Here is a 23,286-nt window from a genome sequence, read left to right on the forward strand (position 1 = left end):
TGCTCTGCTTCTGTAAGCACTTAAACTATGAAAATCTGCCATAAAATAATTAGGTTTATTCTAAATTTTAATGAAAATCTAACAATAGAAGTTTGGAGAAGCCAAAGCTCAGAATTTTTCCATTTGATTTGCAAGCCCCCCAGGCAAGCCGTGAAACAAAGCAAAAACTACATCAAAGCAGTGGGCCTGGAAATCCTGGTAAGGACTACCATGTAACCATCTTCTCCCACCCAAGTGCCTCTTTTAGAGCCTGAGGTATCATTCAAGAACAGGACATTTGTAAGAATAACTGCAGTCGGTAAAGTATAGCTTTAATGACTGAAAATCTGTCCCAAGAGGGATGGGAAGCTCTGCTTGCTCCTGGTGACCACTTCAAAGGGTGCCCACATGCTGAGCAGAGGGTCCTGAATTGCAGCCTTGAGTGACAGCAGCACCTTTCCCACCAAGGCGTTGACAGAGGGAGCCCAGTCCTGCATCCCTCATGTAGCTGTTTTCCTTGGGATTCACTCCCAGTTTCCACAAGCACAAAGCAAAGGAGAATTAGGCCTGCCAAATTCACAGCGATGCATCAGACCCAGCACACTTTAAATTCCCCATGTGGCAGTGACCAAAACCAAGAGCTGGGAATTAGACCTTCAGGTCACCTCTTAATGTCATAGGGCAAGCGATAGTCACCACAACTCAAGCTGGCCAACCAGTGCATTGGGCCAGTTCCCACTGCAGCCAGTGGTGATCTTGCGAACTAAAACCAGAGCAAGAAAGTTCTGGGTATAAAGAGCAGCAGAGCTTGCTAGAAGAAGCAAAGCTTTGCTGTAACCAACCAATGCCAGATGATTCCTACGGGAGAGCAACCATCTCCGTCGTTCAAACATCTCACAGAACATTTTCCCTCATCCATCAGCACACCAGGAAAGTAATCACAAGGTGTGGTGCAGTGCCAACAAAGATAACAGGAGTGTACTCAAGCAATGAGCACTGGCTTCCTCTGTGAAAGCTCTGGGTTCAGACTGCATGGTAGCAGAAATCAGCAGGGGCTAATGGGTAGGGAGAGAGCTGGAGAAAGCAGCGTCGTCCCTACAAAGTCAACCAAGAGACCCACAGTCTTGGGCATGCTGAGCTAGGAGATCTGCTTTTCCTAGATACTCTGCATCTTACAGCAGGCAGCTACCAGGGCAGCTGGCACCAACTCTGCAGCTTCCCTATGAACACCTCTGCAGAGCCCTTACTCATGAATCTATTTCAGGTTGCTCTTAAACCAGCTCATATACATAGGAAAAAATCCCCAGTTGGCTCAGCTGGTGCATTTGAAGTGTTAGAAACACCACTAAGGTGATGAAGCTTTTCCTTCGCTTTTTTTATCCCCCCTATTAAAAAAAAATAATTTGCTCAGAAGCTGTATTTCCTCTCTCTTTCATGCACACACACACTTTGGTCGAAAAAGCTCACCCGCATTGCAATCATGATCTGTGGGATCGCTGTAGGTAAACACACACAACTATCAGGGACCCCCGTGGAGGCACAGGCATTACAGTATCAGTCAAGTACAGAACAAAATCTTAAGTTTCCTCCCTAGGTCTGGGGCGTACAGTGCCAAGCGCGTTCAATCAGTCTGTTACAGTCAACAGCACTTGGACATCTATGCCTACATGGGGGGCTGGACCACGTCAAATTTAAAAGCCTGGTAGGAATAAATCACCAAGTTCGATGTCCCAGCAACAGACACTGTATCACCCATCACCCATCCTGATTAGCCAACACATCCCAAGCAGTTCACAGACGCTCCTTATGCGGTGCTGCCCTGCAGAGACCAAGGTGGCAAGGTCTGCTCCAAATGAACCCCTCCATGGAATACGTGGTGTTGACAGTGGTGCTAAGAGGAACAGTGTCTCTCCAAGAAAGTCACTTCTTTTCGGTGTGAAAGCAAAGCTCCAATGACAGCACCAAACTAGCACCTTGCTCACTTCTCATGTGACACGTCAGGGCTATGTTCTGTCCCTGTTTGTTTCAAGAGGAATTGCAGGACATCATCTGAGAGTCCAGGTGTTTTCTTTCTGTCTTCCAAGACATCTTCTCCCTCATCTGGCTTTGAAAAACAAGCAGTAGTGGGGTGGTTTGGAAAGATCTTACAGCCATCTCTGTTCAAGACCACCTGAGCCATTTGCAGGCAACGCAATGTGTATTTTTTTCCATCACAGTTTGTTAGCTCTGAAATCTTCTGCGACAGACATTGTGATGCAGCCTTGTAGGTGGGATCCGTTCTGTCTGGCCATTTTTTGCAATACATTTTGTAGAAGCCGTCAAGAGATTTCCTGACACTGGTATCTTCTGCACTATCATGTTCATACATCCATGAGAAAGCAGCATCGTTAGGTTCAGTGGGCTCACACAGCCCTGCTTTTGGATAACATCTCACGTTATCTTTCTCAGAGCCTCTGGCAGAAAAGCTCGAAGGAACTTCAGAGGGTAGACTGCTCTCTCCTGTAAGCACAAGATCAATGAAACTCATTAGTCACCAGGTCATCCCTGTGGCAAAATCTTTTTTTGTCCCCCCTCACTGCAGCCTGGCAAACAGGCTCTGCGCAGGAGTGAGCTAAGTACTGCTTTAAATTTGGCTGGACTGCCAGAGGGGTTTGCTGCGTAGATTCATACCAGATGGGCTATATTTGGGGATCTCATAGTTCTCCCAGCCTCACCTTACTGCAGTGGCACCTACTTGGTAGTACACACCTCTTAGCTCCTCTCAGTCGTGCTTCCAAAGAGGTGGAAAATGGGATCCTCTGCTGCTGGAGACAACAACTGAGCCACAGCAAAGTCTAGTTTGCAGCTGAAGCAGTTCTGTCTCTGTTTCCTTCTTCTCCCTTCATCCCCGGGTCTAACTCTTCCCTTTTTGTAGTTCTTAATTTTCCTCCTACAGCACAATGTGCAGTCCTGTCCTTTAGCTTTCAGCCAGATCTAGAGCTCCCAAACCAACACTGTTAAGGTGACTGCATAGAGTTTGGAAATGGGGACTGCAAAAGGAGACCCTGTGCTTTCCCATGAAGTCCCATTTTTGCTGTCCAGCCTTTCCTCCACACCCTGCAGGAATTTTCATAGATAACATTTATGTAAAGGCTGAGGAGTCATTCTTGCCTAGCTCTACTCCTTCCTTGCTGACCCACATCTCTGGATAACAGTCGGGGCTACAATTCTCTTCCACTCCAATGCAATCAAGGGGGATGCTTTGTACTTGTACATAATTAATACAGCATCAGCACAGAGACTCTTGGCAATGATGTGACCGGGATGATCAGCAAACCACACACAGCTTCAGGTAGGAAGAACCTCCATAAAGAGACCTTAAATTTGGCTCTGGTACCCAGGGAGTACCTCTAACTGCAATTTCATCACCGAGCCTGCTGCGCCAGCCCGTTTGCCAAGCACCTGAGTCACCGGCAAGAAAATTTTCCAGGGCTCAGCCAGAGGTTGCTCAGCCGTCATCTGCAAGTTACATAAGCAGGATGCAGGGAGTCAGAAAATAGCTTGGTCCTTACAAATTCTGTGAAATATGAAGCAGAGTGCAGTCCTTCATTTCAGTAAGAGACCACATTCAAAGGAAATCTCAGCGTGGTGGCAGAAGGCTGCTCTTCCCCTCCCAGTACACAAAGGGCTACCCTGCCCTTCCTGAGTGGTCAGTGATTCATTAAAGTGAAATTAAGATGTCTGTGCAGCCATACTGTACATTGCCTCTTTCTTCCTCCCCCTCTACTTTCTGTCTTTGATATTTCTTTTCAATTCACTTCATCTCCAATTTCTGCAATTTTATGTAGAACTTTTCCTCCTCTGGCTATGTGTCATTTCCAATGCAGTACAAAGAAAAGCTTAGTGGCCTTCTTTTAACATTGATATATGCCATCAAAGTAGCAAATCAGAGCTAATCAAAGAGAACAGGTCCATTTTGCCTCTGTAATCTCTCAGCCTTGGTGCCTATGTTAAGTTAGAACTGAAGCCTCATGCATCTCTGATAATTCAATCAAGTGGCACTTGTGCTCAGACGCCTGTGGCAATCACAAACCCCTGTGCCGTGCTGTCTCCTTGCTACTTCTTAAGCACAGCTCACAGCCCGATTTTGTAAAAGAGCAGCAGCTGCTTCCAGCTACAAATCTCAACCCTACGTGATCTGGGAAGAGCAAAATCCTCTTGGTTTCATGGTGTCAGGGGAGACCTCTGTAATGGTGTTCTGCCCTTCTCCCACAATCTTAGATTAGATATTAGGAAAAATTTCTTCACCGAAAGGGTTGTCAAGCATTGGAACAGGCTGCCCAGGGAAGTGGTTGAGTAATCATCCCTGGAGATATTTAAAAGATGGGTAGATGTGGCACTTACAGACATGGTTTGGTGGTGGACTTGACAGTGTTAGGTTTACAGCTGGATTCGATGATCTTAAAGGTCTTTTCCAACTTAAATGATTCTATTCTGTTCCTTTCCATTCCATTCCATTCTATTCTATTCTAAGCCAGCATGACCTATAAAGCAGCCATCCTCTGTTGAAGTGCAATCCACCAAAGAAGTGACCAGTAAGTGTTTCAGGGGTATATTTTGGGGTTTGATTAGTCAGAAAGTACTCAATTATATCATTGGGAGAACAGCTGTCTTTCAGTTACTGATTCAAATTCAATTATCTCTATTTTTCAATAGTACTCCCTATCTTCTTAGTAGATTACTTTTCCAGCAAAGCCTTCTTAAGGCAAGACATGAGAAGTTAGACGCAGAATTCCCAGAACCAATCTATATCCCATGAAGTTGCACCTTTCCTCAGCTTTCCTGACCATTTCCCAATACCTTCTCAAATTATGTGCTGAGACTGATCTTTGCAAATACACTCAACCCTTTTCCTCCCTAAAAGATATCAGTTGAGGTAGAGGTCCTTCCACGATACCCTCTAAAGAGCTGATACTGCTGTTGTAATGCACAGATCTCCTGAATGATTTATAAATCACAGGGCACGAGCCCAGTTAGCTGGATGCCTGCAGGGTCCAAAAAGAGCTTCTCAGCTGGGGTACACAGACAGCACACAAGCACGCCATGTAGGTCAGCAAACACACTGCTAACGGCAAAGGCAGCATTAAACTAATGAATCCCTTTCCCTCTCCATGCACCTGCACCCCTCAGGAAAGCTGGGATTCCCAGAGAGCACACAGCAGCATTGCTTCAAAGCTTAGACCTTGCTGGCCAGCTCTCAGCAGCAAGAAAAATGTAGTTTTGTAAAGTCTTTATTCTTTCATGGCGAATTTAACACCACAGCTGTCACACACCCTTGTGTTGGCTTGACCCAACACCCAAAGAAGTCAATGCAAAGATGAGCAGGGCTGAAAACTCGCGTTCCATTCACCTGTAATGGAGTTTCATCACTAGACAATCTGGTCCAAACTATTTTTAGCCTTTTTCACTCATTTATACTACCAAACAGGTGTTAAAGGGGAGGAAAAAAAAAGAAAACACCAAACAAAAAAAAGCCCCAACAACTGAAACAGGTCATTACTCATGTCTTGATTTCATTCTCACATGATGGATAAGCATCAGTAAGAATGTATACTATTTCATCTGTGCCTCCACTCCTTGCTAATTGAAGTTCAGCATTTTCAGCTGAGTAGTAAAAGACCTGGGGGCTGATAAAAGGATATTCTTTGTGTTTATGAACCTGCTGATGAAAATTTAAAGCCTCCATCTGGCACAAGCACATAACCCTACCGCTCAAAGCACACAACCAAATCCTGCTTTGGACTTTGGCCACTTTCACTGATGCAACAACTCTGCAGTATTGTTATCTGCACTTCACAAAAGCAGCTCACGTAGCGATTCAAGTCTCCGTATAACTGTGTTGAAGCACATACAGCCAGACTGGAAAATAAGACATCCCTCAAACAGCGGAGCTCCTACACTACTGACTTTCTGGGGGAAGAAATCCTCCCCAGTTCAGGTGGGCAATGATCCCTGCAGCTGCTGGTGCTTCACTAGGGCTGGTGTTGCTGTGATCTCTGTGTCTATCCCTTGCAGAGGCTTAGCTGGATGCCAGCAGCTGCTAATTGTCTAGTTACATCTGTAGCTGGATTTGTCCAAGCCTCTTGCCCTCTCCTGCACCGCTCAACTGCCTCCAGGGAACCCTGCGTGTAGGACCTGTGGTTCCCCTCATGCCCAGTACACAAAGGTCCATCGTATTATGAGGGTCTGTGAGACTTATACTGTAGATCCAAGTACGGGAGAGCTAAACCACAGTGTTTTGTCATCAGCAGTTCTGTGAAAAGGGCAATTATATCACTTGTTTTAGGGCAGGAATCATTTGCCCTAGGGCTCAGGAATGACTCATCCCTGGCGCAGGTGGAGCTGGTGTCCGAGCCCACCAAAATGAATGAAAATGCCATACCCACCCCAGAGCTCCTCTGGTGCTCTCAAGTGTTAGACACTATTGGAGCAGCCACATTAACGGGGGCAGCAAGCCCCATCTCTAAAGGGCTGAAGCACTTGACCCCTTTCAGCCATTTGATTGACCACATACTGTAGATAACTTGGAGCAAGGGCGGAATTTCTCTGGGTGCCCCTATTTTACCACCCTAAATAAGGACCAAGAAAACTGTAAGACCAAGGAAAGTGAATTATTTTTTTGAACAAAACTAAATTAATCTGGAGACACACAAATGGCCCCTATGTTTCATAGCAGCAATTGAAGTTCACCCAGACGTTTGTTAGATGATGCTAGAGCACATCCCTATGTTGTAAAGTCAATGATAGGACTGTTATCCAGAGTAGCTCAGAGTAGTAGAGATTATTTAGGTACTCGACTCTGAGATGGTGTACTGAGAAAACATGTGCCTGCTTCCTGCTACAGCCATCCTGCTGGCTGTGATGCACAAAGAGACCATTAGGATCAGCTTGTCTGAACAAATACCCCTGAACAAAGATTACCAGAGAGCTGAGCAACACAACAGTGGAAAGGAAAAACAAAAGGAACGGAGACAGCTAGATGAGAGAGAAACTCTTTCCTTGGGTGAGACTATCCCAAAAGTCACCAATACTTTACCTACTCTCCCTGGGAGTAGATGGGGCTGAGGATAACTGAGCACAGCTTTTTTTCAGAGGAGCTGAAGAAGCAGGAGACGTGTTCGAGCTGGGGACACAAACTCCAGCTATGGACTCCCATGTCCAAGCTTAAAATACTGTCTTCCCTGAGGCACCACCAGGATTTTATGCCAAGTTCAAGATCTGCAAGAGATCACAGATCCTGCCTCTTGGCACATCACAGTTAATTGGTGCTCCCAAACTTTTCCTCAGAGAGGAAGACAGAAGACTCTCCTCTGTCGGTCACAAAATCAGCCACTTCTTTCCCTGAATTCCCCCCCTGCCCTGGACACTGCCACCTCTACCTCAGTGTGCTCCTTCTATCCACGTGAGTCTTCTCCTCACTGTGACTTGCTACAGCTAAAGTCTACACGTTCTCAGCATCCACAGGCAATGATGAGTTACACAAGAAGGACACAGGTTAACAGTTGTTTTGGTTAATGGTACCCATTACCAAAGGGCCATTCAGAAGTTCTCACAGACTGTATTATTTCTCTTTTCCCATCAACTTGCCAGGGTGTACCTGGGGTGAAAGCAATAATCCACAAATAAGAACGGGTCCCTCATTCTGTGGTTGCTATTCAGTGATAAGACAAGTGCACACAGATGCCATCCCTGAGAGCTGCTACAGCCCTCTCAGCACTCCTAGAAAATCCCGTCTTGCCTCTCCATCAGACAGGTCAATATGGCATGGCAAAGTTCAAGCAGAGGCAATACTACTTGGGCTTGAGAAGAGCTCCCGACTGACAGCAAAATTTGTGCCAAATCATATCAGTTGGGGCATGCATCTATCTGCACAGGAGGCAAGAACAAGTCCCATGTCGCAGCAGAACTCCCTACATGCCCATGCACCTTACAATTACATGTGTTGAGCGCTTGAGACAGCTAATGCAGAGAAAACCATCTTCTTTTAACTTCCACTTGGTTGATTTCCAGTGTGAGTGCATGTATCATCATGGTAATACAATTCCACTCTGCTCTGGGAAGAAATAAGAAATTTAGGAAGAATTTGGCAAGAGCTTATTATATCCCAATCTCACACAGACTCTTAGCCTGCCCGTAATCACACACCTGACTGCTCAGGCATTGCAAAGCTAGACATTTTGGGACCAAATCCTATTGCCCTTACTTGCTTTAATAAAAATTTCCATTGATTACAAGAGTTAAAAACCCACGTGTGAACTGCTGATTACATCCCTTTACATGAACAGGAATACATTTGCATTGTATGATTTCCGTTACTAACATTTAAATTGGAATAGCATCAAAAAAACAAGCATCATTCTGCTAGGTGCTGTACAAACACCTATCACTTTGAGTAAATGACAGATCCTAAAGCCTTTCTTGTACAGTACTGAAGAATTATGGTAGAGTTTACAATTTCTCAGCACACATCTCTGCCTTGCAGAAAACAGCTGTTTTCTCCTTGCATCGTTGTTTGGGAAACAGTTCAGCATTTCAAGCAAAAGCAAAATGGAATTTTTCAATGACATTATTGTTCAAAAAGAGTGTTGTAAGCAGAGAAAATTTGTTCCTTGTGGGTATTTAAATTGTGAACTGAAAGTGAAAATAAGAATATAATAAGCCTCACTACTTTGCTGTCTCCTTGCTGACACACAAACCAACCTTCTCATGCCATAATATGCAGCAGGCTATAGCTCACAAGGCAGTATCTGTGAGACGCTGCTTTACCCATGACATAACCAGCTATATCCTTCATCCACCAGCCCACAGGAGAGGCGCATGTCCCTGTGTTAAGGGGTCTGGTTAAGGGATCCCTGGTTAAGGGATTGGGAGCCCAAGTCTTGTTTTCTTCTATCCCTCCTGTTGCAGTGAATGATGAGGGGGTTAACAGGAAGAGCCCGCAGGTCAATGACTGGCTCTGAACTTGGTGCTACCGGCAGGGTTTTGGGGTCTTTGATCACGGCCTGATTTACAGAACACCAGGCCTGCTGGCAGCAGATGGGAAAAGCCTGTCTTGCAGGGGGAAAAGGGTTCTTGGAATAGAGTTAGCAGGGTTCATTGAGAGACTTTTAAAACTAGGTTCGTAGGGGGATGCGCATGTAACTGGGCTCGATAGAGAGGCGCCTGGAGGTAGTAGATCAGCACTTGTGGGGCAGAGTGCTAGTATTTTTGAGGATTAGAAGGTCCACCACCCCTCTAGGGCAAAAACTATACACTCATTGGCTTTTCTGAAATGCCTATACACTAATGCGCGCAGCACGGGGAATAAACGAGAGGAGTTAGAGATGTGCGTGCGGTCACAGGACCACGATCTCATTGCAATTACTGAGGCCTGGTGGGATAGCTCACACAACTGCAACAGTGTCATGGAGGGCTACGTTCTCTTGAGGAAAGATAGGCCAGCAAGGTGGTGGAGTCGCTCTTCATGTGAGAGAGCAACTGGAATGTATCGAACTGTCCCTGGGGGCGGACGAAGAGCAAGTTGAGAGCTTGTGGGTAAGGATTAAGTGGCAGGGTAAGAGGAGAGAGAGACACTGCTGTGGGTGTCTGTTACAGGCCACCTGATCAGGATGGGGAAGTTGATGAGGCCTTCTACAGACAGATGAGAACCGCCTCACAATCGCAGGCCTTGATTCTCATGGGGGACTTCAACTACCCTGATATCTGCTGGGAAGGCCACACAGCTGGGCATGTACAGTCCAGGAGGTTCCTCCAGTGCACTGATGATAACTTTTTGACTCAGGTGGCGGAGGAGCCCAGCAGGAGAGGTGTACTACTGGAGCTAGTACTGACAAACAAAGAGGGACTGGTGGAGGATTTTAAGGTTGGGGGCAGACTGGGCTGCAGTGGTCATGAGAAGATAGAATTCAGGATTAAGTGCAGTATACATAAAATGCCAAGTAGGGTTGAAACCTTAAACTTCATGAGGGCTCACTTTGATCGCTTCAAGGAATTGCTTGGACAAATCCCATGGGAGAGGGCTCTAGAGGGTAAGGGGCCTCAAGAGAGCTGGCTGCTATTTAAGCACCACTTCCTCCAAGCTTGCGATCGGTGCCCCCCTAAGAGCAAGAAATCAGGCAAGGGAAGAAGGAGACCTGCATGGCTGAGTAGGGGTCTTCTGAAAAAGCTCAGGTGGAAGAAGGGAGTTTACAATAGGTGGAAGAAGGGGCTGACCGCTTGGGAAGAGTATAAGAATGCTGTCAGGGTATGCAGGGAGGAAACAAGGAAAGCCAAGGCAGCCTTGGAATCGAACCTGGCGCAGGATGTCAAGGCCAATAGGAAGGGTTTCTTTAAGTATATAGGAGACAAAAGGAAAACTAGGGAAAATGTGGGCCCACTGTTGAATGAGACAGGTGCCGTGGTGACAGATGATGCAGAGAAGACAGAGTTGCTGAATGCCTTCTTTGCTTCTGTCTTCACTGTTCAGGCCAGTCCTCGGGAGACCCAGACTTTGCGGGTAACAGAGAAAGTCTGAAGGAAGCAAGACTTTCCCTTGGTTGATGAGGAACAAGTTAGAGATCAGTTAGATAAACTAGATATCCACAAGTCCATGGGGCCTGACAGGATGCACCCTCGAGTGCTGAGGGAGCTGGCAGAGGTCATTGCTGGGCCGCTCTCCATCATCTTTGAAAGGTCCTGGAGAACAGGTGAGGTGCCTGAGGACTGGAGGAAAGCCAATGTCACTCCAGTCTTCAAAAAGGGCAAAAAGGATGACCTGGGAGACTACAGGCCGGTCAGCCTCACCTCCATCCCTGGAAAGATGATGGAACAGCTTGTTCTGGCTGTCATCTCAAAGCACCTGGAAGAAAAGAAGGTCATCAGAAGTAATCAACACGGATTCACCAAGGGGAAGTCATGTCTGACAAATCTGATAGCCTTCTATGATGGTGTGACTGGATGGTTGGATGAGGGGAGGGCAGTGGATGTTGTCTACCTTGACTTTGGCAAGGCTTTCGACACTGTCTCCCACATCATCCTCACAGGCAAGCTTAGGAAGTGTGGGTAAGATGAATGGACAGTGCGGTGGATTGAGAACTGGCTGACAGATTAAAAAAAAAAAAGGGTAAGAGAAAGAAAACAAAGAAAGAAGAAAGAAAGAGGAAAATAAAGGCTGAGAAAACAAGTGATACCCAAGGAAGCAGTGTCTGACCTCCCAGCGAGCAATGCCCAGGCAGTCCCCGAGCACCCACCAACTCAGAGGGTTGTGGTTAGTGGTGCAGAGTCTAGTTGGAGGTCAGTAACGAGTGGTGTCCCTCAGGGGTCAGTACTGAGTCCAATCCTGTTCAATATATTCACCAATGGCCTGGATGAAGGGATAGAGTGTAGCATCGGCAAGTTTGCTGATGACACAAAACTGGGAGGAGTGGCTGACACATCAGAAGGCTGTGCCACCTCACAGCATGACCTGGACAGGCTAGAGAGTTGGGCAGAGAGAAACCTTATGAAATTCAACAAGGGCAAGTGTAGGGTACTGCACCTGGGGAGGAATAACCCCATGCAGCAGTACAGGTTGGGGGCTGACCTGCTGGAGAGCAGCTCTGTGGAAAGAGACCTGGGAGTCCTGGTGGACAACAGGATGACCATGAGCCAGTAATGTGCCCTGGTGGCCAAGAAGGCAAATGGCACCCTGGGGTGCATCAAGAAGAGTGTGGCCAGCAGGCCGAGGGAGGTCATCCTCCCCCTCTACTCTGCCTCGGTGAGGCCGCATCTGGAGTACTGTGTCCAGTTCTGGGCTCTCCGGTTCAAGAAAACAGGGATCTGCTGGAGAGGGTCCAGCAAAGGGCTACAAAGATGATTAGGGGATTAGAACATCTCTCTTATGAGGAAAGACTGAGGGAATTGGGTCTTTTTAGTCTAGAGAAAAGAAGATTGAGGGGGGATCTTATTAATGCTTACAAATACTTAAAGGGAGTGCCAGGTGGATGGGAACAGTCTTTTTTCAGCGGGCACTGCTGGGCACCAGTGATAGGACAAGAGGTAACTGGCACAAACTTGAACATAGGAAGTTCCATCTTAACATGAGGAGGAACTTCTTCCCTTTGAGTGTGGCAGAGCACTGGAACAGGCTGCCCAGAGAGGTTGTAGAGTCTCCCACTCTGGAGACATTCAAAACCCGCCTGGATGCCATCCTGTGCAACTTGCTGTAGGTGACCCTGCTCTGGTGGGAGGTTGGACTAGATGATCTCCAGAGGTCCCTTCCAACCCTGACCACTCTGTGATTCTGTGTCTGATCTTTGAGGAGCTGCCCGGGAGCTGTGCTGATGCTGGCTGCTCCGTCAGGAGACCTGGAGGAGGTGAGCATGGGAGGGTGGGCGAAAGGCAGCAAGAAGGGAGAGGCTGGAGGAATTTGAGGTATGGAATAGAAAAAGGAGGCAGTGATGGAGGAATAGCACTGGGTATAGCCCAGTATTGAGTCAGGCTCCCTGCCTTTTTTTTTTTTTCTACCTGCTACACATTTGTGGTGTGAAAAGTTGGGGGGGGGGAGCTTTAATTTATGTGGGATAAGATGTAAGCAGTTATTCTGGGGAAGCTCAAACCCTTCCCTTTCTGTCTAACTCCCTTAGGAGTTTGAAATTCAAGAAAAATGAAAAGCCTTGCAAATGGTAAAGTGCTTTTGAAATGCAATAAGCAGGCATAGCTCATCCCCCTAGATGCTCTTCCAAGTGTCACACTTGGTATTAAGCTCTGCCCTGCTCTGACAGCTCACAGCTGATGCCTGCTGCGCCATACTTTTAAGACAGCTGGAAAACTCAGCTAAATGAAATCTTTCAGAGAACACACTAGTTAAACACACCGGATTTAATAAACCACAGAGCAAGTCAGCTACAATATGAACTCCTACGAATTAACACTCCTTATTTGCTGAAAGCCAAGAGAAAGGCACCGCTGTCCTCTCACAAACCTGTTCCTAAGCAACCAAGCACCATGGTCCAGGGCAATAGGTATGGGCAGAAGCAGTGGCAGCGTCATAAATACCATCACTTATGGCCGTGCCCCAAGAGCCTGCTGACGATATAGCCTCAGCCAGGCTCCAGAGCAACAGGCATTGAATGTAACTGTGTGTGAATAGCTGCGGTAAGTGCAACAGCATAGAGGAACATCTCTCATCTCTCAAAGACCCCAGGTATCTCTGAAGAGACAGGCAGCAACATAACAGGGGGGACTGAGATTTTATTTTTACAAGGCAAGTTCCTCCCTTGGAGCTCATCACCAATCTAAAAATAGAAATAGCAAAGTGAAGAACTCTTCCAATAGGTATATTTAGAGTGGTTTAATTTACATGATTCTGTAGCCAGCAAAGAAACCCTATAGCATCCTATTTGTCTCAAATTGTGATTTAAAAAAATAGCTTCTTAAGATCTAAGGTTAAAAATTCTACTATCAAGAGTAACTTTTCTCTGGAACATAAATAATAAAAAAAACGTTTATGTAGCTGAAAACATTAATTGCCAATTAAAGTTACTATCTAGCAGATGAGGGCATCAAGGGGCTTTATTAAACTACAACTATCTGCTGCTTTCCTCTTACATATACAGTCCTGGGAACTGCCAGCCAGACTCACCTTGTCTATGTAACACTAAAAGCACTGATTTCCAAAAAGAAACTATGACAAGGCTTCTTAAGCTAATTGCTCAGCTTCCAATTAGGCATTAGGAAAGCGCGGGGATGCGACCGCAATAATAGCACCATGGATGTTCATGTGCACAGCCACGGCAGTGCTGTGCTAGACCAGCCTCTCCTTAGCCACAGCAAAACATCCCAACGGGCTTTCCATCTTGGGCAGGCAGGATCCAACAGGAGCATCCCCAAGCCAAGCCTCTGCCTCCTCTGTAGGTGAAAGTAAGAATCATCCTCTCGTGTCAAGTTCCTTACTTATCAGGACCACAGCATCGCTCTGCCCACAGGGAGGATTCATACCACTTGAGTAAAGTTTGACCCCTTTCCTCCCGTGAGCAGGCAGAAGCCTTTTATTAAAAAGATTGATTTTTCCATCTTTTAATCAGTAACTTGCAGTGTTGCTTTTTTATACATGGAAGGCTCTAATTTAGCCCCAGATCATATTTGTCTTTGAATTCATCCTATTTCAGAATAAAAGCAAAAGTCTGGTGCTTGAAATCAGTGAGAAACAATTCTGCCTGCCTGATTTTCACTGCTTCAGATTTCTAAAGAATTTTATGAAAGAAAACTGGGGTTTGTGTTTTATGGTGCCTGAAGGAGCTTTCTCACTTTATTCACATTGCACAGCTAAAGAAAATGGTAGTTGTTTCTCTTCATACATTTTTCCTGCCTAAAAATTATAAATTCCAGTCTTGTCTATTCTCTTCCAGATGACTCTACAGAGTCGGGTCTTCATGAACTGTTAGTTTTCTGACATAAGAAGAATGTCCCAAAGAACCCTAATTAACTGAGAAGGAAGGAATTTTTATTCAGCCCCTGGGTTCGGTTACTAGCTAGTTAACTCCAGAATTTGGAAAAGGATTTGCTATGCCCACCTCTTCAGCTAAGAGTTGAGAAAGTCCCTTGGGAACCTGAGTCATCCAAGGAGACCTCTCCAAGAGATGAAGAGGGACCAATGAGAGACAATATTCTTCATAGTTCTAAGGTAAAAGACGAGCAGGGAAAAATCCTTCCTGTTTCTGGCAAGACACACAAAGGAAAGATACTGTACTTTTAGACATTCTGCAGATGTTGTCATGCAGAACTGATGAAGCTGTGAGCTGAAATTAAAAGAAGACTTAAACATCTATCTGGATGACAATTCCTGATCACAAACAAGTCTAGCAAAAAAAAATAATCTGGAAGAGTTATTAAATCCCATTCTTTGGGGCTTCAACAAATCCTCTGCTAGAGGCAAGAATGGGGCCCAACAGGCAGCACATTGTATGCTGCAGACACCCATTTTGGAGGATAGGGATGAAATAAAGAGAGGGAAACTGCCTCTTATTCAAAAATATTCAGTAATGGCTGCTGCCAATGACAGTAAGCAAGTCTAGATTAAAAGTATTACTGAGTAAGACAATACCGCTGTATTTGCAAGTATTAAAAAGAAAACAAAATTCAAAGCAATATCCTTTCTTGATATATGAAATACTTTGTCTTTCATTCAGTCACACGTTTTCAGTACTCAAGAGGACTGACAGTCCTCAGCTGATGCCTTTGGCAAGAACAGGAATAAGCAGACAGCTCTCATTGGAGATCAATAGCCTAAGTTTCAACATCAGTTTACAAAAATTCTACCTTCTATACCTCCTTGCAGAGTGACATGCATGACAGTTTGCCAGGAAAAACAAGGATATGATGCTACTCATACAGCTAAAATAGAAAAGGAAGAGCTTGTCATTTCTTTAATAAGAACAGACTAGAAGACCAAAATATTATATAAAATTTAGCAAAAGATTTGCTTTATTTACAGCTTGTGTAGACTTGGAAAAGGGGGGAGGGGCATTGTTCAGTGTACTCTGCCTTTCCTTGCCATTATAGCACTTGAAAGCCCAATTCATTACAACGTTAGCACCCACAAACATACATACAATTTATGTTGCAGAGATTCACATGCATTTCAGCTCTCCTTCCAACCACTTATGCAGAGCTGGGGACACAAGTGACATGAGAATCATAGGCAGAAAGGCAGTTTCTAGATGAAGAAAATACTGCAAAGCACGGTATGTTTTAAGCACCCTTCTTGAATTGTAGGTAAAATGATAAAACTTGTTAATATTTTTGAGAGCAAGAGAGTTATGACCTATAATACTACCGTTAGCCATCTTCATGGGAGGCTCTGCAGTTGAAGGCCTGAATCCTGACATGGAATTGATGCCAGGGTACCACAGGGCATCTACTGTAAAACAGCTGCTGTGGGGAAGAGAAAATGCTCTAAAAACTGTGGAGGTTGAAGACTGAGTCAAATAAGGCAGATGAAGGTGAAGGCTGACTTAAATATAACTTCCTCCCAATTCTTTACCCCCTCCAACCTGCACACCTGTATGTCTCTTAGTCAAATGCATCCATGTGAGTTTGCTCAACTTTCTACCAACTTGTTATTTAGGTTCGGATCCCAAATCAGTGGATTGATTTTCAGAAGTGCTGAATGCACAGATGCCCTTTATAAGAAGCCACAGAGATTTTAGCTCTTTTGAAGACAATGCCACCTAAGCTTTAACTTTACTAATTCCTCAGCAGCAGATCACTACAAGTTGGGCAACAGAAAAACAAGAGGTACCTTTTGGTTCTCAGATTTTACAATCCTGATCTTTCATTTTTGTATAAGGTGAAAAGCTGGAGTGTGGGAATACCACGAAAAATGCTTACAGATGGACTGATTCTCTCTAATATGACGGAAACAGCTGAATGTGTGCAGTCTGTCCCTCTTCATACCAACGCTCTTTACCTCCAGTCAGGAGGAGTTCTTTCACTAAGAACAATGGAGAAATGCTTTGCAGCGGTGGTTTCCTGAATTTACTTACAATAAGATGATTTTAAAACCACACTTCTTGACTGTTGTCATGCTCCTGAAAATATGCTGCATGTCAGACAAGCACAGAAAGGCTTGTACTTCTTTTAGAAGGAGTGAGAAAAAACAACAAAACCCACCAAGAATTAATCTTAAAAAGTACAGGTTAATAGCAGGTACAAAGGTAAAGAAATCTACTGAAATGCTGGTGAAGATTTGAAGGTAGAGTGAGGCATTTTCCCAGTCTCCCTGCAGGCCTGATACGGCTGCGCACATTGAACAGGCTGTGCGGAGATGCAGCCAGCCCAGCGTGCCTTGGCACACACAGAGCAGACCTACAGCTCTGTTCTCCCCAGCCCCACCATGCGGGGTGTGGAGTCACATGGCTTGGGGCTGATGTTTTCTGCATTGTCAGAGGAAGCTTGTGCATCAGATATTGATCAAAAATGAAAAAACAGACTCAAAAATAAGAATGGAACCAAGATACCAATCTGCACCTATCAGCTTTCCACAGGCTAATAAATGAAACACCCTCATATTGAAGAAATCAGAGAGTCAGATATATCACACAGTCATCAAAGAAATTTTCAACAGACAGAAAATGCACTTTCAACAGAATACAATGAAAAGCAAGCAAGATACACAAGTTTAATAACTTGGACGTATTTGTTCATCACTAGTCTGTGGCATTTTGGCTGCCACTTTAAAAAGCAGGCTGAATAACCATTTCAGCCATCTTGTTTTGCTGCAGTATTACTTGAAATCAAGTAATGAGTAGAAAGATTATTGAACTAGAGTGATAGGCACATTTAAACTCTGAAGGTCAGTGAGAGCCCAAATCCTGTTTAAAAAACAAACAAAATAAAACTGTGCGTTGCCCATCCTGTATTATTACCCCACAGCAATTCTGCACTGGGATAGATCTGCTGAGAGGCTGCCCAGACTTTATCAGGCAAGAGCCTGGTGCTGTGTGGGAGCCACTTGCTTGGACAGTTTTTCAGTAACACCTTCAACTACTGACGAACTGTGGTTAGTGATAGTTACTGCAACCATGTCATGTTTGTTCACCAATGCTTTTATGGCACAGATGTTTTTAAGCCACGCAAGAGATATTCAGATCTTGCATTACCAGACATATTAAGATCTTGCATTACCACACATAGCTTGAAACATCTTGTGATGTTCACAAACACTTGCAAACAGAAAAATTAATTCATTCCTACAAAACAAGGCAAATAAAAGGACGGATAAGCCAGAGCAAGTTAGGGCAATTCAAATGTTCCTATATTAAAGGAAACATTTTTCACCCACCTTAGGCCATGAGATTGCCTACCTGAAAATACCTACTTCATTCAAAAGTAATCACACAAGTAGCAAGGTAGGGAAAAAGATAAAGCTCCTTTTAAAATGTAGGAGAGTTAGGACTTACTGCAGCGATCTATGAACACCGTAATGCGTGATTTTCGTAATCCATCTGATATTTGCATGTGTAAATATTTGCACCATTTACAAATAGTAAAGAACACTACCCCAACTATTTTTCAAGGTGCTGTGAGAGCATTTGTAGGACTTTCAATGGAGTAGTGAGATAAATGATGGTCACATTAGTTTAGAATTTGTTCTCTGAATACGGGATAGAGAGACTATAGAAATAGACAACTAGATCCCAGGAAAGACCAGGAAGTTCAGAATTTGTAGCTTATTGATCAGACTCTCAAAATTGCCTGGCTCTTTTTTCAAATGTGAAGCAACCAATGACATTTGGGCATTTAGCAACTCCCATTGCTCTTTTGTCATCTGAATGAGAACACAGGTCTCCACATGCAACTGCTCCTCCCCCAAAGCAATATCAGAGGGGAAAAAAAGACAAGAAATAAAAATTATGAAAATGAACATCAGCAAAGCTGAACAAACTGGCAATCAACAGATAATGGAGAGTGTTTCTGAGTCCAGATAACCAGGGGCTGCAGCACAGGTGCTAAATGCATGAAAATTATGTGCCTAAAAACAACATACAAACTAAAACCAACCCAGCTCTCTGGACATGCAATCAGCTTTCTGCACCAGGGATCCCAAATCAGATGGGTCTAGAGCTATCCTTGCAGTAGTGACGGGGATTCTTTAAGAAACAACAAATTCCTTCAGTACAGTGGCCTTGCTCAAAGTTGGGGGATTTTTGACTCTGATCTCAACGAGTGAAGGTACCTCAGCGTCTTGCTTTTGGCTGTACATTTCAAAGAGCAGGGGGAAGGACAGCATGCTCGTGAATACTGCTCTAGTAGTTGAGAAAGGCTTGCTGGCCCATGTGAAAAAATAACCTGAAAAGAGAATATGTTTTGGAGTGAGTCTACACTGAATTGGAAGGCAGAGTTGTATATAAATTAAACCTCAGCAGGGTGGTATTTATTTACTTTCAGTACTCTGGGCGACAGTTAACTAGACAAGGTGAAAATGCCATTACAAAGTGGAATGTCTCACTGAAACATGGGGTAAAAAGGTTACAGAAGTCTGAAAACTTGGTTTAATTAACAAAATAGCTTCAAATCCATGGAGCTCACAATTCTTAGGTAAGCAGCACCAATCCAGGCCCTGAAATCATTCAGGGAGTGTCTGGGAGCAGGTAACTTTTCCAGACCCACATTTACAAACTGAATCGCCGGACCACTTCTCAGTGATGGAGAAAGGACCACCTAAAACTTTGGCATGATAGAGCTGTGCAAATTTTGCTGGACCATTTCAGATTTTGCTACTTGTAGTTGATTTATAACGTGGCTAAAATTAATACAGAAAATTGAAGACAATTTTGATCAAACTGTGAAACTCGCTTATTCCAGCAATGAAAATAGCTGCCAACTTCAGCTATAAACAATGGAAGTTTACACATATTTTGGAGTAACATTTCCTCCTCCTTTAAAAATGTCAATAAATTAATGACAGGTCACTACTGATTAGCACTCCTGGCAAACATTAATACAAACATAATTAATATTATTAATAAGATTAATATAGCCATTCACTTAGTCAAAGGAAAAGGCAAATATTTAACATAATGAATGCCTTAATATCGGACATTTTTATCCAATGATAAAACTGGACATGTGTGATATATGTATGATACAAAACAGACCCTTAACAGCGAAGGTAGACTCCATTTTTCAAATAAAACCATAAGTTTACCACTATTCAATTTCCCACATCTAGACTGGAGATATTCCTGCCAGCTGCATTCTAGTACAAGCTAAAGTCTCTAGCTTCTTATTTGAGATTGGTTGATTGGGTGGGATTCAACATTCCAGGTAATTTAGCTGATCATACATTCAAGTAATTTTCTTTTAGTTCTTTTAAGTGCCAAAATTTATGATCAGATTAAGACTTTTGTTGTAAGGGGCCTAAAGAAAACACAGTTCAAACAGATTGGATTCTGTGATTGTAGTAAATACATCTGGTTATTTATAAATAAAGCAGGGAATTCTGAAACAAAGACTTCAGTGAACATTTTCAGCTCAAGTTTTGGGATTGGTCTTCAAAGGCTACTTAACAGTTTTTTTTTAGATCAAATGTGGACAACATGAGGATGTAAGTAATTAATTTGTATTCCACTACCTTGACAACCTGCTTCCTTAATCAGTTTCATTTTCTCATAAACCATCCCCAAAGCCACAGTACCCTCCTAAAGGAGGACACTTCTGCAGAGTGTACAGACACTCCTGCCTCTTAAAGAAGGTCTTACATCTGCAGATATAACAGCATACCAGAAAGTGCTCATATCCAAGAATATCTTGGACTTAAACATTATTAACTTACAAATAAAGTGGGTAGGTGCATTTCCTATTAATTAAATAAGTCAGGAACAGCTGTCAGAAAATAGAATTGACATTCAAGGGATCCTCAGCTCTGAAGTTTTAAAACCTCTACGATCACAGCAGTAGAGTCCTTCATTTCCTCCACTCCACAAACAAATCCACTTTCCACTTTCATTCTTCCACTTCCTCTTGGTCACATTCACTGCTGAAGGTTAATCGTGACTGTTAAGACAACAGGAGATCTGACACTTCTCTTAGCTGGAAAAATGTTTAATGCATTAAGGGCACAAAAAAGGCTGGCGCCTTTGAGTGAGCAATTGAATCAGGATAAAATAAAGGTCACTGAGAATTAAAATAAACCAAATATCTGTCTGTCTGCACAGAGGCTCAGTTGTGCCCTTAGTGCCGGTCCCCCTTAAGCAACTGTCACTCATTCTTTGTAATAAAAACATAAGAGGCCAGTCTGCTGCAGCACAGACTTGAAATAATTCAGAGATTAAGGTATTCAAACAGAGGTGGAGACAAAAGGTGCATTTTAGTGAGAGCAGCACTTGTGATCTACTGCCAACGTAGAAGCACAAGCAGAGAACAAAGAGCTAACAAAGTGAAGACATCCTGAAGAAGGCATGCAAGGCTAATCATGGGGTGTGATCCTGCTCTTTTTAAACACATCTGCACCACCGCTGCCATGCAGTGTAGAGTTTAAGAGAACTTGAGGGTTTTTTTCTTTTTTTCTTTTATTTTTTTTTAACTTCCATCACAACAATGCAGTCTTATTCATCCTCCTGCCAAGCTGTGAGGAGAAAAGGAGGCAGAGGAAAAGTTATTTAAATCTACTCCTGATCAACACAATGCTGACATTACAGGGAGCACAGAGTCAATCTGAAGACAGCAGAGGAGTGGTCTGTCCTGGAGGAGCACGGATTGTGCAAAGCAGGGAGAGAGACAAAAGTTGATTGCCACCTTGCAGAGAGGCTTAGCAGAAATGATGGCATCAGCCCATGCTGCCCTCCTTTCAAAGCCTCGCTTTTTGTGGCAGTGTTCATACTGCGGTCAACCGCGTGATGATCGTTCCCATGATTAAAATAGTGCATGCACTGGAGGTGTGATGCTCGACTGGTCCATGCTCCAGGGAAGCCTCTGGAGAAGAAAATATGTTCACCATAGCAAAGTCTGTGCCTGCCCTGGCAGCTGCGATCCTAGGGAGGAAGAAGGTTTTGTTGCTCTGGACCATGAAGGAAGCAGCACTCTTACCAGGACTGCCACCGTCCACCCTGCACAAGTCATTTCAGCATGGAGCGGGGGTATTTATCCCCTCGGAAAAACAACAGCATGATACTGAGCCATACTGATGGACTTGGCAAATCACACTGAGGAAAAGCTCTATTGGATATCCCACAGTGGAAGTCCACTGGGAATTTCAGATGTGCTCCTGGGAATTAGGTACCACTGTCAGTAGCCGCTTTCTAACATTCACTGCCTGTCTCAGTGGGGTCCCCTCTACCTGCATACACTTACACAGTGCACAAGTGTCCCACCGTGTTTGAGAGAACAGACTCCCAACACAGATTTTCAGAGATTACAACCAAGGTAGCAGCAGTGTTTATTTTCTCAACTACATTACAGAATTTTTCGACATGTTGCAGGACATGAATGTAAAGAAAATTTGAAATAAATGCAAATTATGGCAGTTCTTATGTTTGTACAAAAAGCCATCAGCTTTTAAAATGCAATTTATGTGGAAGGAGACAAAAGGACTTTATACTCTTTAGCAAAAAACAGCCCAAGGAAAAAAAGGTGATCGAAAAGAAATTACATCCTGGCTACAGGTAAATTATATTACAGACAGCTAGCTGTCCAACAGGAACACTTTGGACTGTGATACACATCAAAATAATCTAATTACCCTTAAAAATCAGAGAATCTGTAAGTTTACCTAAAAAATAGGAGATGAGCTTTTAATTGTTTTCACTGCAGACACAAACAAAAGACACTGATTAACTTACTGGGCTCAAGAGAGGTAATTATTTTGCAGCAGATGCATCTGTAAGAGCAATCCTGTGACAGCTCCAGATTTAATCTGCCTTTGTTTTATGAAGACTATCTGCACAAATTATTTTTTCCGTTAGATTTTAGGTTTTGAGATGAACTCTGCTCAAACAGAATGCAAAACTCAATTACAGCCCAGTATCAGGATCTCCTGATGCTAGAGACACATGCTACAGACTTAGTCTAATGAAAGCTCCCTAGCTGAAAACAGAATTTAATTTCCTTTTAAAAAAACCCAAACAAACAAACCACACTCCCCAGTTTTGTAAAAATATTAAAAAGATGATGGAAAATAGATGAACAGATTACTGAGCACATACGAAAGGGAGAGTATTTTTGAATTTTTTTGCCTGGAAACAAGCTAAGATATATTTTAATAAAATACTCTCTTACAGCTAATGCGCTGTTTCATTCTGCAATACTACCCAAAGGGCAGAGCATCTAGGCAACAACGTTCTGTTATACCACAAAACCACAGACTTGAAAAAGTGTTTAGCAAGAGATGCCAACATCTTCATACCAACTTTCCCAGTGCTGTTTCCCAGATCACTACAGACTGCACCACTGATATCCTATTCTCTGCATGCTCAGGAGTAGCAGGGGAGGAGAAAAGTGCAATATCATCCCACTGTAGGTGTGGATCAGTGCAGACATTCATGGCACTACTCTAGCCCATCCTAACCTGGCTCTCCAGTCTTTCCCCAGCAGCCACTAGACTTTGCAGTGCTTCCACACTGGCCACCTTAGCGGTGGGACTGGGCTGGGGGCTTCTTCTGATGTGTTTTATGATGGACTGTTAGACCAGCTCAGGGTTATCTGGCTGGCTTTGTTACTGGGCATACCCACAAGCAACTCAGAGCCCCCAAGGTGTGGGCAGCACTCCAGCTCTCAGCCAAGGAACTAGTCATAGCGTCAGCACAAGAGTCG

General features: G+C 43.9%; 1 protein-coding gene and 1 long non-coding RNA gene across 2 annotated transcripts in view; both read right to left on the bottom strand.

Annotated features, from left to right (window-relative positions):
- Window positions 1-1,889, bottom strand: part of CHGB (chromogranin B) — a 33,509-nt gene extending 31,620 nt beyond the window's left edge. The window contains exon 1 of the mRNA XM_082481215.1: window positions 1,447-1,889. The gene's annotated coding sequence lies outside the window, so the exon portion shown is untranslated. The remainder of the gene's footprint in view (window positions 1-1,446) is intronic.
- Window positions 1,890-2,439: 550 nt separating this feature from the next.
- Window positions 2,440-23,286, bottom strand: part of LOC309670329 — a 52,247-nt gene continuing 31,400 nt past the window's right edge. Inside the window, exons 2-3 of the long non-coding RNA XR_014268996.1 lie at window positions 10,801-10,855; window positions 2,440-2,478 (exon numbers count right to left, since the gene is read on the bottom strand). This is a non-coding gene — a long non-coding RNA (uncharacterized lncRNA). The remainder of the gene's footprint in view (window positions 2,479-10,800; window positions 10,856-23,286) is intronic.

Source organism: Vanellus vanellus (assembly GCF_965231255.1).
Source record: "Vanellus vanellus genome assembly, chromosome: 3".
NCBI classification, from domain to species: domain Eukaryota; kingdom Metazoa; phylum Chordata; class Aves; order Charadriiformes; family Charadriidae; genus Vanellus; species Vanellus vanellus.